Source organism: Crocodylus siamensis, chromosome 1, assembly GCF_052110815.1.
Source record: "Crocodylus siamensis isolate JL-2025a chromosome 1, ASM5211081v1, whole genome shotgun sequence".
Taxonomy (NCBI): Eukaryota; Metazoa; Chordata; order Crocodylia; family Crocodylidae; genus Crocodylus; species Crocodylus siamensis.
Genome location: NC_143395.1, coordinates 129,500,561 through 129,519,375, shown reverse-complemented (window position 1 = coordinate 129,519,375; position 18,815 = coordinate 129,500,561). Strand labels below are relative to the sequence as shown.

The following is an 18,815-nucleotide window of genomic DNA, read 5'->3' as shown; positions in this document are numbered from 1 at the left end:
CAGGCAAATTCCTGCCAGTGTTAAAACCTTTACCACTCTCCTGAGTTATTCTAGCACAACAGTGCAAGAGCTATCCAGAAATTGCTTCCTGTGGACTGGTAACCTATGTAGTGGTAGCTACTTCAAAAGACTGAAATCCCTAGATTTTCCCTGGAATATAATATTTTAAAAAATGGAAATAAAAATTACTTCCATATTTCAGTCAGGAATCTAAAGCATAGCATCTCAAATGGAAAATAGCAGCCTTTTATTCTTCTTTTGCACTGGCTGCCAGCATATGTTGCACTTTGTCCTTCAAATAGCTACATTGCTACATTTCCTCTCTTGGAGAGCATTTGATGTCACTGGGAGTTTTGCCCAAGTAAAGAGTGCTCAACTGAGCCTTTAAGCAGCATTTAATAATCATCCCCATTTAATCTTTAGAGGACAGGCTGGAGTGCAAGCTCCATGAAGGGCATTCAACCATGTGACTTGTACAACAGAGACTGAGAAGGAAGGGAAAATGGCAAAGGAGTCAAGGTGCAGAAGCATCATAGTAAGTACACGTGACAAGTAAATGACTGGTCGTGCTTTCTTTGCTGAAACAGTGGTTGATCTGGCTGCCATAAAAGAATGCATTAAATGTGTTCAAAGGACTATTTCATTAAGCAGTATTTGCACACAGTTTGGTTCAAGTTCCATCTGGCCTTTATGGGGATGCACAGTAGGGTGAGGGAAAAGATGCAAGGAGTCTCCCTGACTTGTGCAGTCTACATAAAAAACCCAGCTGTGATCTACGTGTTCAAGGGCACGGAAGCATTGTTATACCCTTTCTTTCTTGAGGATTCTTGGTTTCCCCACAGGGAATGAGGGCCAGATTAGACTTTATCTCTACCCTCCTAGCAACTGGCTAGCACACATGGGTAATAACCTACAGTCCATGAGAGAATTATAGCAGTGGGCAAGATTTCTCTGCATATATATGACCTTGAAGGTGACATTGACTCATTTGGGTCCCAGGTGAAATGATTTCTAAGGAGGGCTTTCATTCCAGTTTCTAGGGAATAACTGTCAGCTGCCTCAGGACAGTGACCAAGTGCTGGACTAACATTGATTTTGCCATTTTAAACTGGTTCCTCCAAACAGATTGGTTGGTCCACACTGCTAGGGGAGAGAAGCTTATGCTGCTGCCTCTTCTCAGACTGTCCACTGATTTCGTGTTGGTCTCAAGGGCTAGGGACAAATATTCATAGATTTAATAGATTTCATAGACACTAGGGCTAGAAGGGACCTTGGGAGATCATTGAATCTAGGCCCCTGCCCCAAGAGCAGGAAGTCAGCTGGGGTCAAAGGATCCCAGCAAGATAAGAGTCAAACATTTCTTAAAAGAGTCCAGAGTAGATGTTTGCACCACCTCCAGAGGGAGTCTATTCCAGGCCTTGGGGGCTTGGACAGTAAAGAAGTTTTTCCTTATGTCCAGCCTAAAATGGTCTTGGAGGAGTGTGTGACTGCTGGACTTTGTTATCCCTTGGGATGCTCTGATGAACAGGTGCTCTCCCAGCTCCTGATGCACCTCCCTTATGTACTTATAGGCTGCCACTAGATCACCCCTGAGCCTGCACTTTTCCAGGCTGAAGAGTCCCTTGGCTCTCAGCCTCTCATCATAAGGCTTGTTCTCAAAAAGCCTGAGCCTGAATTGATTCAGTCTTTGCAGGTTAGCCTACCCTGGCTAGGCTAAATCAGTTTGTAACCATACAGACATCACCTCTGGACTGAAAAAATGCAAGCACATGTCTGCAGTGGCTCAAGCTAGAAGAACAGGGGGTGCTAGAGCAGCCGTCCCGCCTCTTCTACAGTGTTGAGCTGAGGCGGGCATGGCCAGGCCCCAGCAGGATAGTCTGGTTAAGTAGCATACCACATGCTAGCTATGGTCTGTGCTGTGGGAGAGAGGAGGAAGGGATCCCTGGTTAAGCAGCGAGTGGGGAGGCAGAAGAAGAGCAGGACACGGGGAAGCCAGCAGACCCTGCTGTGCCTGCAAGTCTCTGCTGGAGCTTTGGCCAGGGAGCAGAGGGGAGGGGCCAGCCTTTCTGTGGAGTAAAGAGTCCCGCCCAGCCTAGAGGGCATGCCAGGATGCTGGGGGAATCTGATTTAATTTAAACCAGAAAGGGGCCAGGGAAAGAAATTGCATAAACCCATTTGACCCAAATCAGTTAAGCCTTAAACATTCAACTAGGTTTATCTCAAATTGGTAGCCATTTTCAAACTAGTTTATGTGCATTGAATGTTCTGTCACAGGTTTAAACTAGTTTCTGATCACTTAAACCGGTTTATGTCTAATGTCTGTCCCTAGCCAAAAGCTATGGCTACACTGAAGTCAAACATGTGTCTGCAGCACATGTGGACATATTTGAGCTGGCATTAATTTAGTCAGCTTCAGTAATAACAAGATTTCAACTGTGGCAGCACAGTCTTCAGCACAAGCTCTACAAGCCCAACAAGCTTTGGGCACATATGCAGGTGGCTAGCCCATCCTGAAATTCCTGCTGTTACTTCATTGCTATCAGTACTTGAGCTATGGATATTAAATCCAGTTCAGATATGGTACATGGAGCTATTGCACCTAAGCTTTAGGGCATGTCTGAACTGTAGTTAATGAGTCTAGAGATTAGTTAGTTAGTTTAAAGGCATTGCAATTCCTTAAAATCTGATTTAAAAGCAGAAAACTTGCCACGTTCTACTCAAATGGGGAATGAAAGAAGACAGAGGGGAGTTGTGTCTTGTGACAGAAACAAAAATGCCTAGAACCCACATGATATTCTAGAGCAGTAGTTTTTAACCTTTTTTATTTGAAGACTCCTAAAAATTTTCAAATGGAGTTACGGACCCCTTTGAATTGTAAGTGTGGGTTTTCACATACTTTTGATTGATCGTAGTTATCTTTTGCAGACCCCTCAGACACAGTCTGTGAATCCACAGGGGTGTGTAGACCACAGGTTGAAAACTGTTGTTCTAGAAGATAAAACTATCCATGTAGAAGTTCTGTGTCTTCACACTAACTCTAGGGCTCTCTTTGTCCTTTTGTTCTCTAGAAGAACTTCCACACCAGGGACACCTCAGTACATATAATGTTTCCACTTGGGGGGAGAGATATAAATAAAAGGAGAGTTCAAATGGTACTAGGAGTGCTCTAGGGAAAAAATTGCTTCCTCAAACTGAATGAACTTTTCAGAGAATTCTTTGTGAAAGTTGAGCTTGTCTGTGTATGATAGCAGGGAGGAGAGGAAGGCTGTGTGCGGTTCTACCCTCACTTTCATTAAATGATAATGCTAGGTTGGCTTATCAACATATGGCACATCCCAATGGGTGGATCTAGGATTTGGAAAAAGGAGTGCATAGGGTGGAGTACATCATAACGCAACACTTTTTTTCTCCAGTTAAAGAGAGACTAGATGCTTTACTAATATGTTAAGGGGCTAGCACTACAGTATTCAATTTAGGACCAAAGCAAAAACAACTATAACTATTGGAACATTTACTACTTTGATAGATTATATATAAAGCTTTAAAAAAACACAATTACATAAAAATAGTCAAAATAGATTGCTCATTAGTCCTGTAATCGTTATTATTAAATGTACTTGTCTTGTTCAGATTCTTAAAACAAAATCTAGCCTTCTTGAATGTCTGGACAGTGTCTCTAGTGCTTCACTGTCAGTTATTACTACACATGAGTTAAGGTTTATGGCTAAAGCTAAAACCAGTCTGAAGGGCTGCAAAATGGATAAGACACATTACTAGGAATGGCAAACAGATGGCAAAATGGCAACAAAATAAAAGATAGTTTGAAGAGAGGAATTCAAGACCATTAAAAATAAAAGAGTGGTTAACACCTGTGGAGTGGAAAGAGATTAGCAGGAACCAGGAAGTCAGTTGATTCTCTCAGAACTCCCTGAATAGAAATGCTTCTGCCCCTTGTCGGGGAAAACCGAAGGATCGGGCCCCAAGGTCACGGTGGGCCGGGGTGGCAATTAGATACAGACAGGTGGGATTAGCGGCGTAGAGTCTGGAGTTAGGGACTCGGAGCGGATTGATAAAGAACAGGTGAATTTATTTGACTTACGCTTCAGGCGTAGGCAGAAAGGTCTTCAGTTACAGCTTTGAACACAAACTAACAATTAACAACAAAGGGGTCTGTTGGCCCACGAGGTTCAGTCCGAAGACCTAGTCCCAGGGCTGGTCAACAGCTCATAAATGGGGATCACAAACAACAAAACGAACTGTAACACGGTGATGATGAACCGCGTGACGCCAGTCTACAGCAATGGACAAATCGGGTGGTCGAATGAGAAAGCCGAGGTCAGGAGCCAGAAGATGAAGCAGCGGAGACGTCAGTTGGAGGGATGAGCAGAGTCGTAGTTGGTGAAGAAAGCCGAGGTCGATGATCCGGAACCGGGTTAAACAAAGTCCAGAGGGTGATCCGAAATCGTAAGCCGTTAATCAGTTCAAGGGTAAGTCAGAAGCCAGAAGAGTACAAAAGCAAGTATCAATGGAGCCGAAGGAGGAGATCAATAGGCCCTGAAGCCTGACTCAGAGAACAGTCCCTGCAGCAGCAGCCTCTGTCTCTAGTCCACGCGCTCTCCCCCCGAGGGAGGGGCTCACAGAACTTTTATATCAATTTGGTAGCCAATCAGGGTGCTCTCCGCAGAGAAATTTCTAGTCTGATTACCTCATGTCAGGTTCTGACTGAGCATGCTCTCAGTCAGGAGCTGACACAGTCTGAGCATGCGTCTGTGGGGAAAGTAGGTCAACAATGATTGACAGCTCCGCAGGTCACCCAGGGGGCAAGGACTGGGTGAGCCTTGGAAATTTCCACTCACAGCTTCAAACCGCGCATGTCAGTTTAACCTCTTCTGTACTGGCAGCACAGACTCAAAAAATTTCCATGACACCCCTCCCAGATAGCTCCTTTTAAAGTTTGGGTAGAGCAGGAGTCAAAGAGAGATCCAACTGTAACTCTTCACTCCTCCCCAGATCCCCCCCTGCCCATCCCACAGTTCTGGAGGTAACCCTTCTTGAGGATTTTGTATTATTTTTCTATCCTGTTTTTTCCTCCCAATTCTGCTTTTATGATTTTTTTGTTCACATTTTTTTCACTAACTAACAGTTTCTAAGAATGATACAACATTATCCTTCTGAGAGCTTGAAGGAAAACCATAAGCTTTTGTTCAGAAGGATAACTATATAATACCTGAAGGGAATAAACCATAGTTCCACATATAAAGCTTAGGAAATGAATTTACTATCAGACAGGATTTATTTCTACCTTTAATCTGTGTATACTAAATTATACAAACTCAGTACCCCCAGTAAGTGATGAAGTGATTAGTCCATCCTCTGCTACACCTCCCTATTTAGTCTCTGTGGAATTTAATTAATGTGCAGTTTACCTTTCTCTTTTGAGGCATTAATAAAATGTGGTAAATAAAAATCAAACCTAACACTGGTCCTTGTGCCACCCCACCTGGGCACCTTCTGAGAATTCAACAATTCATTGCAAATGATTACTTTTTATTTATATTCCTTCTGTCCATATGACAGTGCTTAGTCAGTATGAATTAATTGTTCAAGATAGGAGGCATTGTTTTAAATCCTTTAATAATTTCTGGAGGTAAACTATATCCTACAACTATTCCATCCTTCCCATCAACCACAAATTTTGTAATTAAAAAGGGCAATCAGATTTATCAGAGATGATTTATTCTTTATAAAACACTTATTACTCATAATTCCATTAGCCAGCAGCTGCTTGCAGATATTTTCTCGTTAATATTTTTCATTATTTTATTAATGAAAATATTGGACTTAAGAGCGGGTAATTTCCATTATGAATTGGGGTCTTTTATTTTTACCTTTATAAAACCAAACCAACACACATCATATTTGCTTCAGGCCATCACTCTCAAAACTTCTACTGGTTCACAAATGCTCCTTGACTACTCAAAAATAATTGCCAGAAAGTTTATTGACTAATTATAGGAAGACATTTGGTTCATATTAGGCAAACTTGCTGATGCCGATGTTACTATATATCACCATCCCAAATTCAAAATCATTCAGCATTAAACATTCATAGCTAAAATAAATTAAGTATTTTTTCTTATTTCTTCTTCTATAGACCTCATTTCGTCTGTAGAATGTGCTGTATTAAGGTTATCTTAGGAATCCAGTTTGTACTGTTTTGAATTAGTTGCCAAAGGTTCATAATAATGAAATAAAGAAGAGGAAATATTTTAAAGAATATGTCTGAAGGGGCAGAGTTAAGGTTAACCTTTCAGTCTTTACCTTCCAATTCATATCTTTTGAATACTGAATCATCAGCTCTAAAGCCATATTAAATTCTAAGTCAGGAGGAGGAGTAAGTTGTGTTTTGGTTTCTGTCTGTTTACAATATTAACAGATTTTCTTTTCCCTTAGATACCTGGTAAAATCTCTTCATCTTTTTTGGCAATTTATATTTCAAAAGGTAAGAAATCAGGATTTCACAAACATCTGTCATCCAATTTATCACCATTTTGTAGTTTGGTATTTACTAAATCAATCCACATTAAGCAGAATTTAAACTAATAGCATTCCAAATAATCATTCATAATTGCCATCCACTTTAATTGGCCCCAAATCAGTATTAAGTACATGTATTTAATATTTTTTAGCTCTCATCCAAGTTTTTCACAAATTTAGCACATTGCTTACTAATAACTTGAGGTACAGTTCCACACTGAAAAGTGCCCATTAAAATGTATCATGTGTTCCCATACTTATTATTGTTCAATCATTTCCATATCAAATGAGTTCCATTTACAAGTTTAAAATACTTCTAATGCCTGGTCCCACAAATCAATCTGGGCTCTGATAATGTTCTTTCTATCTCATACACAGCCATAATAAAAAGATGCCATAGGCTATTTGACTCTTATCTGCAAGTAGCCATACCTGCTATTTGCAGTGATTTCACATAAATGTCATTGATTGGAAATTAGCAAACAAGTCTTTTAGAGTTTGATCAAAAAGGCTATTGACCTAGACCTTTATTCATTTCAATGGGCTTTGGATCAGATCCTTAATGCACAATATAGAAAAGAATCCATCTCACTCTCTCTTAGCTTTGTCCTTCCTACAGAGCTACCAAAAAAGTGTCAAGACTAATTTCTGTCATAAAGAGATATGACTCTGACTATGCATAGGGACCAGGTTTGCTGGGTAAGGTGGAACCATTTTTATAAAGTCACTTTTCTGAATAAAACCATACTATCAGAGATATTTATCTATCAACTTTCAGATTTTAGAGTTTAGCCTTTTTTTTTAACTTATTCCAAAGTTTCAATCTCTTTTTTCCAAATGAGAAGGAAAAAAATTATTTTGGCAACATGGGTATAGGTTATAGCCGTGTTGGTCTAAGGACATAGGCAGAAAGGGTTCTTTGGGTAAATCTGATGTCTTTTACTAGACCAACTGAAATAGTTGGAAAAATTCTTCTTTCTAAGCTTTCAGGTACAAATATTCTTTATCAGGCTGAGGAAGCATCTGCAGTTGGTGTGTGCTCTTCCATGATGGAAAGAATCGTAAAGAAGCCAGAGGCTGGTATGCATGCAAGAAGGACAGTCAGTGAAGACGTAAATTGAGGAGTCAGTGGGTGAGAGACAGACTGGGGAGGTGAATACTGGAGAGGTACCTAGGAAGTCAGATGTTAGGCAGGTTATAATGTGTCATAAATCCAATGTCTATATTTAGGCAGTGATTTTTTGTATTCAGTAGGTTGATGAAGTGAAGTTCATAGACTCATCTGTTAAAGGTGTTTTGTAAATTCCCTTTGAGGATTAGAACTGAGAGATTGAAGACAGAGTAGTTTTACTGTGAGAAATGTACCCCCACAGGTAATCGAATATTCTGGTCTTTGATAGAGTTCTGGTGTGCATTTATTCTGGTAGGCGGTTGTTGTTTGGTCTCTCCTACATATTTTCCATCAGGGCATTTGGTGCTTTGGATGATATTTATTACATTTCTGGAGGTGCCACTGTAAGATCCCACCAGCATTCCCGGATCTTACAGAGGCACCTCCAGAAATGTAATATATCTCTTCAAAGACGAGAATACCCTATTATCTGTGGGGGCACATTTCTCACAAGAAAACCGCTCTCTCTCCAATCTCTCAGTTCTAATTCTCAAAGGGAATTGTGGCAGGGCACAGGTTGTGCCTGTCATTTTACGAGGCTTGAGCAGGCTGTGGAGCAGCTGGCAAATGTGGTGAGGTCTAATTAGGTGGTCACGTGACCGCAAGAGGGCCCCCGGATTGGAGGAGGGTTGGGCAGCCTCAGTATAAGCCCAGGCCCCAGAAGCTGAGCTGGAAGTTGCTGCAGGGAGCTGAAGAATGAACATCACCCTGCCAGAGATCTGTTGCTCCCAGAACACCTGGAGGTCAAGGGTAGGGACTATGGGGATGGAGAAGGTTCCTGGTCCTGGGGCATGACAGGGTAGGGGTCCAGGCACATTGACAGAGATCTGAGGTCCAAGAGGTGTAAGGCCCAGAAGCCCTGATGAGGAAGCGGAGTAGTAGCCCAGTGAAGGACAGAGAGCAAGCAAGCCTAGTTAGGGTGGAACAGTGGGCCCAGGAGGGTCCAGAATAACTATGTGGCCCACAAACTCAGAGTGATAACAGCATTTGGAGGGGCCCAAGAAGGCAGACCTGTATGGGAGAGAAGGCTAGCTGCTCACAAACCTAGCCAAAGGAACTCAACCAGCCCATGCTGGGGCTAGGAGCATGGTAGTCAAAGGATGCCTACCATAAAAGATGGCCAGAAGCTAGAGTCCTGGAGTCCTAACTGGCCTAGAGGTGAGGCCAGGGTCTGCAAGGCCAAAGGCCCCAGGGGGGGCCACTGCTGAGAGGGAAAGGGGTCTTGGGAGTTTTGCAGCCCAGGATAATGTTGAAGGTTAGGACGCCTGAGTAGGAGGGATCCAGGTTGGGGTCCAAATGTCAAATGGGAATATAGTGTGGCCCAGTGTGGGGCCAGAGCCATATAGTGATGCCATTTGTATGGCATGGGACATGGTGTAGGGGTGGTTAGGAGCCAGGTATTAAGCCCTTGGCATCAGGCATTAAATGGGCAGTCTCCTACCTTGGAACAACTATTTAACTTGGTTACAACAAAGGCGTGGCAGATGAGTCAGGTGGGTGGACTGCCCTAAACAGGTGGGTGGGCCAACATTTGGACCAGCCTTGAGACAGCCCCCTATCACAGAAATTTACAAAATACCTTTCATAGATGAGTCTACGAACTTTACTTCATCAACCTACTGAATACAAAAAATCATGGACTGAATATAGACATTGGATTTATGACACTGTACCCGCCGGGCTATGTTCGCTCCTGAGGCCACCGTCCTTAAGATGCTGGTCTCGCCCCAGGACGCTTGAGGGCAAAGCGGATGTTCCTTCACCACATCGCCGCCCCCGCTCTCGCCTGCCATGTCTTGATGTATCTTCAATGGGGGGGGAACAACTGACAGGTTCTCGTTGCCCGGGTCCTCCCGACGGATGTACACAGGGCTCCAACTACCCCTGCACCCCAGCCTCATGCCACCTTCTGGAGCTGGCCTGGAGGAGCAGGCACGTGGCTCCTCTTGCCCCACTGCTGCCCTCCTTTAGCCCTTTTCCTTATGCTAAAAGGGTCGAGCCTCTCCAGCTATAAATCTGGCTCTATACCCTTAGTCCCTAGGTCCTTTGTCCCTAATAGGTCTGGGCACCTGCAGTCCCAGCGGCGACCCCGCCCCAATCTGGCTTCTCCTCCGGGCTCCTCATCGTCCTACCGCGCCCCGCGTTCACCTGGCTCCAGCGGGTCCTCCTCGGGGGCTTCACTCCACCTTTATCCAACGCAGGCGCCTCCCACTTGCCGCTGACTCCTGGCCACTGCCGCCAGCTCCTTCTCTCCAGCTCCTCTTGCTCTGGCTCCTCGTCCTTCCCCGGACACCACGGGGCCTTACCCTCCTCTTCCTCCGTCCACGTGTTTTCTTCGTCGGGGCCATCCGCCCCTTTCATTGCAGCTGCCGCCATTTTTATCCACGCCGGCCGGCATTCACCGCTGACGTCACCGGCCAGCCGCAGCTGAATGAAGAGCCAGCTCACAAACCATGTGGCTTTCCCCAGAGTGTCGACTCCTGCTGCCGGTGAGTTTTCGGTGTTACCCTGGCCTCTGGGACAGACACATAAATCACCTAACATCTGACTCCCCAGGTACCGCTTCACTATTTACCTGCTACATTCATTCCCCTCCCCTCACAACCAGTCTCTCACCCACTGACTCCTCAATTTACATCTTCACTGACTGGCTTTCTTACATGCATACCAGCCTCTGGCTTCTTTACTATTCATTCCATCCAGAAAGAGTACAGACCAACTGCAGATGCTTCCTGAGCCTGACAAAGGTATGTGTACCTGAAAGCTTGAAAAGAATAATTTTTCCAACTATTTGAGTTGGTCTAATAAAAGATATCATATTTACCCTAAGAACCTTTTCTGCCATTTTGGCAACATCACACTCAGAAATCAAATAAACTTTCTCAAAATTTCTTATGGCTGTAACTATTACAATAATAAAGGTGAGGGTAGTCCCTTGAATAGATTTATGCATGATAGAGCATTATTTTTTTAATCCCTAATATAATTTCAGTTTATAATTTTGTGGAAGTTTCTTTCCCATATACCTCCCAGAGGAAGGTAAATGCAGATCTTCCATAGGAGTTCCTAATTTGTTTGAAATAGTTAAAAGTATGTAGAAAACTCCCCTCATTGTCCTTTATTGATACACTTATCTACCTTCCCATCTCCAAAGGAAAAACCGAAAAGAAAATCTCCAATGAGAACTTATCTAAAGCTCCCATGTTTTAGTACAGTAAAAATTCTACTTTGCCTACTTTCCTTAGAGGCAGAAATCAATACAGTTGACTCATGTTGAAGTCTCTCCTTTCTCCAAGCATTCTGATGCAGATATGTCAGGGACCTAAAATATACTGTCAAAGAAACCTTTTCCACTTTGGCAAGTAATGAATATAGTTCATGTCCTTTTTCTATGTTTATAGAAGAATGAGTGCCTCCCCTTTCTTGCCCTGAAGGCCTTAGAAGGAATGTGATCTGCAGTTATCTGAAGTCTTTTAGTAACTGTTTGTGTATCGAAAGAACTACGAAAAGGTAATTCAGATATATGTTTGCAAGAATAAGAGAAGTTAAAAAGGCCAAGATCTCCCACAAAGCAGTTCAAAGGGTCCTGATGTGGTCAAGTCTCAGAACACACTACACATGAATTTACGATCTTCCTTGAAGGAGCTGCAAAACAAATATGAATTTTCATTTTTCTTCTGAGAGGGAAGTTTCCTAAAAGGCAGAGAGCCTAGCATTAGTACCTTGCTTTATGAAATTCTTGTCAGTTGATGAAATATAGGTGGTACATATTTTGTATTTTCTCAAATGAAAATAAAAGCTTCTGTGATTGGTGAGTGAAGTTAATGGGAATTGATAAATTACTTTCCATCCCAGCAGACAAAAATCTCCAAAGTTTTAGCTTCCAATTGTATGAGAAATTACTTCTGCAATTCAGCCAGCAGGATTGAATTTAACTGTGTTTTTTAATCTTATCAGTGTGTGACAAAAATCAGAAAATTCACAGCTTTACAACTGCAACGTATGAATGCACAAGTTACAAGGTCCCTGTTTAGCGAATTCTAATTTATGATGACTGCCTTTATAGGTGTACTGCTCACTTAAACGTTAGGGGCTCTTAAAATGTTGCAAGACTTTCCTCAAGTCCTGTCAGCACCCTACCTAAAGGAACAGATGGTAACATGAAGAAACAATTACTGTATGAACACCACCAAACCTGGTTCACTTTTTCCCAAGTATTACCTTGCACTTAACAGGACTATGAGCACTCAAACTCAACAGTTTAAACACTGAATTGAATATCAGTATACTTGAAGGGGTTTAGAAGTCTCCATTTCAAATATTCTTTCTTTATGTGGAAAATGTTGGTATTAAACATTTCCAGATAGTTTTTAGTAATCATTTGTTAATTCTATTCTGGGAGCCCAGTTCATGTCTTAAAGGCCTCTGTTTTCCATCACAATGACTAGTGTTACAAAGTGGCATGACTGAGATAATTCAGGGCCCATTAGAAATCAGAGCGTTTCAAAGCAGCTCTCTGAACAAACAGGTAGGCAATAGACCTCTCTTATTAGGGTACCTGCCCTTCAGCTGTTAGTGTTATAATCTCCATGTAACTATGTGCTATTATATTCAATCACTCCTAAATATATATAGTGGCAAAAAACACATTCAGCTAACCAGGAGATTATACCCATTCCTCTGAGAGGAGGGCTTAGCTTGCAGTGATCTATGTTTTGCCACCTCCAGGCTGGATGCTGCAGCACTATCTCGGGAAGATGTTGTAGAAGGTTCAATGCATAGCTACCCCGGAACAGACAGGGTCAAGAGAACACATGTTAATATATTCTGAGCTTTGCCATGCAGATCTGTCTCAAGGTCCTTGCCTTAATCTTTAAAACCCCTTAGTACCATTATCAGATAGTCCCTCATTATAGAAATTATGTCTTGCTACTACTTGGTCCCAGTGCAGTGCTCCTCTCCTCATGCTTACCTTCTCTAGTGCAGACTTCAGAATGAACTGGCAAGGAAAACCCTGGAGCAAGACTTCCACGAAAAATGTTCTGGTTTAGGAATGTAGCATAGAGTTCAGACATTTCTCCTGCATTTAAGCAGCAGCTAGATTCTTTTGCCTGAAAAAAAAATTGCAGCATTTAGCCCATGCCTAGCATTCTCATGAGTAGGGACCTATGGAATTTATGATTTTCAAGGAAACCACAAATTCAGTCAACCTGATGAAAAAGCCCAGTCCCTGAAAAGAAAGTGTGGGGACCGTGGAAAGGTGCAAAATTGGGTGAGAGCAATGGAAAAGAAAACAAAAGGGAGCTGCAAACCAAAAAACATTGGAAAGCCCTTGCATCCTGAAGTACAGGGGGAAGGGACTGAGAGAAGGCGGGGAGGGGAGAGAGAAAATTGGAAGCTAAGCCCCTCACCTAGACTCAGTCTAGGAATCAGTCAGGAGCCAGCCCGGGAGCTTACAAAGAATCCCAATTCCTCCCCACCCCACTTTTATTCTTTGAGGGGGGGGGGGGGGGGGGTTCATTGCATTGCCCGATGCTGCCCTGCCTGACCACCCACCAGAGTGCCCATGTGTTTCAACGGTGCTACGCAAGGAGCTACCTCACCCTCTGACATGTGGTCAAGCCCCCAGAAGCCATTAACCACATCCTAGACTGCTTGCCAATGCATCAATTAATGGTTTCCACAGGCTTAATCACCTAAACAAGCCCATGGAACCCATTAATTTACATGTTATTAAGTAGTTTAGGATGGGTTAATGGCTTCTGTGGGCTTGATCAAACCCATGGAAGCCATTAACCACATCCTAAAGTGCTTAATAATGTATCCATTAATAGCTTCCATGGGCTTGATCAGGGGATTAAGCTTATGGAAGCCATTAATTGACGCGTTAGCAAGCCCTGGTTTGGGGCCATGTGTCAATCTCCAGGGAGGGGCAGGACTTTCAGAGCTCCTCAGCCAGGCAGAGGCATAGGGGGGGGCACCACTCTGCTGCAAAAATGGCACTGGGTGCCAGACTTAAACCAGGAAATTGGACAATAGCCACCCCAATTTCAGTAGGTCCCTACTCATGAGATCTTCTGCTTGGATGAAAAACAACACAAAACCAATTTCAGCAGATATTCCCTTAAATGTGAAATTCAGGTAGGAGTCATTGAAAAATGATGATGAAAATAAAATCAGCCAAAACTTTCAGAAATCCTATGAATGCCCCCTTTGTGTTTATTTTTAGAAGCGAGCAAACAGTTGAAACATTATTCTTTTCTGTATAGCCCCCCGCAGTGATGTACATTCACTTTGCTCTGTATGTCAGCGCAAAATGTAAGCCCATGCAAACCCTTGGTCTAGAATACAAATGCCCAAATGAGTCCATTCATTATATATATATTAATTACATACACAAACATTTAAAGGAATTCTTCCTCGGATGCAAAACACATGTATAATGCAGAGGCTCCATAAAATAAAGACAGTCCTTTCCTCTACTACAGCAACAAGCTTGATAGCTATCTAATCATGTGTGGTAGAAGTGTAGCTGCCTAGTTCCCAGTGTAGCCACAAGATACCATTTTATTTCTGGCTCATCTAGCTAGCTGTTCATTCTATTGTGTCCCCGAGGATAATTAGTCCTGAACTCTGGGAAACTATTTATCTTCCACCAGGGATATTCTATCAAACACCTCTTCACATAGAACTCATTTTAAAAGATAAAAACACTCCCTGAGGAAAATGAGTAAGTTTTCATTCTTCTAGTCACTTCCAGCAGGTGACACATCTGAAATCACAGAGCCTGCCTTTGGTGACTGGGTGGGAGCCAATTAGTATCATTTTGAACCAACCAAGCTGTATCATGACAGCCACAAAAGAACAAGTTATATTTATTCTAAACAAACCTGTTTTGCCTACCTGGCTCTGTTTTGCTTTCCTCACAAATACTGCACAATAGTACGAGACAGAGCAGCAATCTACAGGAAACCCGTGACTACTGCAAATAAACACTGGAATTCTTTCCCAAGAGAGAAAGAAACAAAGGCGACAGTTTACTTTCAGACGTTACCTGTAGTAGATGTGAACTCTTTCACCATACATCCCCCCAAGGATGTTTTAAATATTCTATGGCTTTACTTATGTCCAAAAGTACCTCCCAGAGAGAAAATACACTTTTCCTTCAGTTGGCAGAAAGGCACTGAATTGTTGCTATCAGTCTGTTATTACAGTCTCTCCATGTAGCCGCCTAGGATAGGGAAAATTTGTTTGAGATTTTACCTAACACAATACACCTAACAGTGCAACCAGCCCCTTAATTTGGTCAGAGACCTCCAGCATCCTAGTGAAACCAGATTTCTTCCACTTTAAAAAGAGGAGGAGGAGAAGAAAAAAAAACAAAGGAAAAAGAAGGAACCCTGACTATGCCATATTAAACCACCCTACCTGAGTCTCTCCCTCATAAGCACTGTCCTCTTCATAATGAATATGACATCTCTTTATTAAGAAAAGAACCCCTCCCTTGTTAATGTCTACACCAAGTAGCAAGTGTGTCTTAAGAACTCATTGAATGAATTAAACCTTGAAGCCCTCCTCACTTTTTGGTCACTCCTTACTATGACAAAACTTCCATTGGAATCACTCCTGGACAAGGATAAGGGATCAGGGAATATTGGGCTATCTAAATAAAAATTATACATACTCATCAGTCTTATATACAGGGTTTTTTTATGAAAGTAGTTCCTCAGGTCAACCTGAAAGTTGATGCCTAAAAGTTTGTCCAGCAGCTCTCCCAATTATACAGTTGGTCCAGTAAAAGATACCACAAAAATCCTTGCCTTCTATATACTTCCTGGGCCCTTCACAGCTACAGCAACACTCCAACCCTGTTACAAAAGAAAGCAGAGTTGCAACTGTGCATTTATAATGGACTGTAAGGTATAGGGTGAATTATATGCCCCATGGAAACCAGCATAAGTTTGTCCTTGACTTCAGTGGGACAAAGATCTCACCCATGAACAGAAGCCAAAACATAATGAGTTGTAAACCTAGATCTAACAAAGACTCCCTGGTGCATTTGTCCACACTAGAATAAAAAGTATTTTTAAAATGTGTTAGCTGAATGCGGACACACCCTTATTGAGCCTGATTAAGTCACTTAAGGTTAGATCCTCAATGATATTTAAATACTAACTCCTGTTTGTGTGCTTAACCCCAGATGATTCCAATGGAAGTTAGGTACTTACATACTAGGCCTATGCGAAACAGCTAGTATTTGCTTTGGATTCAGATTTCGCCAATTTGGGGGACAGTGATTCGATTTGGTGATTTGAATCACTATCCCAAATCGATTCGGCCAAATCTGATTCAGAGATTCAGCCACCACCGAATCTGCCGAATCTCTGAATCAAACAGGCCCCATCCTCCCATCCTCTACCCACTCTCCCAGCCCCGTCAATGGCTGCCCCACCCAGCCCCAGTGCCCCGTCACTTTAAAAAAAAAAAAAAAAAAAAAGCCCCATACTCACTGGCTTCTGCCAGGCAGGGGAGCAATTCTCACTGCTCCCCACTGCCCCATGCAGGTGCTCTCCCATGAGCCCCCAGAGGCCCTGATGGCTGCTGCAGCAGCTGGTGAATGCAGGGGGGGTTGGGGGTTTTTTAAGTGCCAGGATGCTGGGTCTGGGTGGGGCAGCCTTTGACAGGGCTGAGGGAGCAGGAAGGGGATGGAGTCTGGCAGGGGTCTCCCTATAGTCCCCTCCCCTCTCCTCTAGGCCCTGCTGGCCCCCACCCCCTACTTACCAGCACAGAGCCTGGGTCCAGCTCCCTGCGGCGGCAAACAGGGACTATCTGAATCTCCAAATCTTCTCCAAATCTTTTCCAAATCAGGTTGGAGGCTTCAAATTGATTCAGACCTTTTAAATGGTCTCCCAATTCGAATCAGATTCAGAGATTCAGCCACTGAATCAAGCCAAATCTCCTCCGAATCAAATCAGCAACCAAAGCTTCACACAATCCTACTAAATACATCTGAGGATCTAAACCCAGCTCATTCTGCCTTGATTTCACCATTTGCAAAGTAGCGAAAATGTTCTTGCCTACATAAGAGAGTGGTGACAGGACTTAATTTGTAGTTTATGAAGTGCTTTAATGATGACAAGTAGTTTATAGGCTGCGAAATATTATTGTGTGTACCTAAGATGGCAGTGACAGAGATGGAGATTAAGAAGTTTGGCAACAGCACATTGAAATCTTCATGCAGTAGACCCAAACTGAGGTGGTAAGAGTCTAACAAGGGGTCTCTCCAAGGCAGCAGTGGTGAAACTGAGTGTGAATATACTATTTATCTAGTATGACAGTGAATAAGAACTTACAAATAGTTCACTCTCAATAAGTGAATAGTAAAGGCCTGAACACTTAGGTTATGCAGCAGTTACCGTATATAAAAACCCCTAAAAATATTGAAGATCTGATATTAAGCCTTTTTCTGAGTTTTATTGGATTTATTTTTTTAAAGCTTTCCAGGACTCTGAGATCAAGAAAATAAAAAGATAAAGCACCTGCTTCTTACAGCATACAGGGATATAAGAATATGTATTAGCAGAGAACAGCTGTTAAAGCAACAGATGCTCTTCAATCAGTTACAGGGGAGAAAAGACAGGTAACATTTCTAGGCCATGCAAAAAGGGAAGTGTTTTAAGGAAGGAGGTGCCACAGAAACTGGCTCAAAAGAAAATGATTAGCACATAGGTAGGCTAAAAGCTGCCTGATAATCAGGGATCCGGGTTTTCCATTTCCCACAGAAAACAGAGAAAACCATGGATTTTACTCTTTACCAGAGGAAAATGTGGATTTTTCATTTTACCAGAGAAACCCACAGATTTTGCAGATTTGCAAAGAGCTCTCTGCAGGCTGGCAGAGTTACAGCCTGCCAGGGGCTGCGGGGAGTGGGGAGAGGGCAGTCAGGCAGCGGGTGCCATGTGCATCTATATGCACATGGCTACCTAGCAGCCTGGAGAGCAGCTCCCACAGGTAAGTCTGGCAGGGGGGGAGGAGGATTGAGGCCCCCATCATGAGGAAGGGAGTTTGGCAGGGCTGCGGCTGCTGCCCAGCCAGGTGGTGAATGGGGCTTGGGGCCCAGGGCTGCAATGTGCAGCCACAGGGCCCCAGCAGGGAGTGGGATGGGGCCACAAGCAGCTCGTGGGGGGGCTGGGGGTGGGGCCAGCATGGAGACCTATGTCCCTCAAATCTGTGCATGAAGTGGGGGCAGGCACTGGTGATGTGTAAGGGGTGCATGTGCACCCCCTGAGTGTGACAATGCACCCTCTATGAAAAGGCACCACTGACACTGCTGGCAGCACCTGCAGGCAGTCACCTCTCGCCCCCCTCCACCCCCACTCGCTGCTGACACTGCTGGTGGCATCTACAGGCAGACCACAGTTGTCCCTGGCCACTGCCAATGCTGCCAGTGGCTGCCGACTGCTGGTCAGCACTCGCCACCCCCTCCACCACCAGTGACAATACTGCAGCGGCCTGCAGGAGCTCCCTGCTTACTGCCACCATGTTCCCACTGCCAACACTGCCACCAACACCTGCCAGAGCTTGCAGCGCCCCCCCCCCCCAGCTTCCGGGGGCATGCAGCATTTATGGGGGCAGGTGCAGGTTGCCCACTGCAGGCTCAGCCTCCCTGCCCTGCTGCCCTCCCCTGGGGTCTCTGGAGCCCAGTGGTTGTGCTGTAGGGAACAGTGGAGTGGTGTGGGTATCTCTTTGATGTTGTGAGCTCCATGCTGCCCCGGCAGTGCATCCTCTGCCCACACAGCAGCAGTGAGGGGTACAAACTCATATCACCGCCCCTGCTGCTGCTGCTGCTGCTGCTGTGCATGCAGGGAACATGTGGCCGGGGCAGAGTGGATCTCACAGTGGCAATGAGCTTCCCCATGTGGCTCCACTGTTCCCTGCAGTGTCAGGTCACACCTGCTGGACTGCAGAGGCCCCTGGAGTGGGCAGCAGGGTGGGGAGCTTGAGCCCACAGCAAGCAGCCCGCCCCTGCCCTATGCACAGATCAGGGGGGACACAGGTCCCCCTGCCCTCCTGAGAGTGCACTCAGCAGCAGAGAGCCAGCCCCCGC

General features: G+C 44.0%; 1 long non-coding RNA gene across 1 annotated transcript; it reads left to right on the top strand.

The window, feature by feature from the left end:
* The first annotated feature begins 442 nt into the window (after positions 1-442).
* LOC149873323 (uncharacterized) lies at positions 443-11,470 on the top strand. The gene is made up of 3 exons (XR_016439853.1): positions 443-535; positions 6,454-6,502; positions 11,110-11,470. It is a non-coding gene; the product is annotated as an uncharacterized LOC149873323 (long non-coding RNA).
* Positions 11,471-18,815: the final 7,345 nt, after the last annotated feature.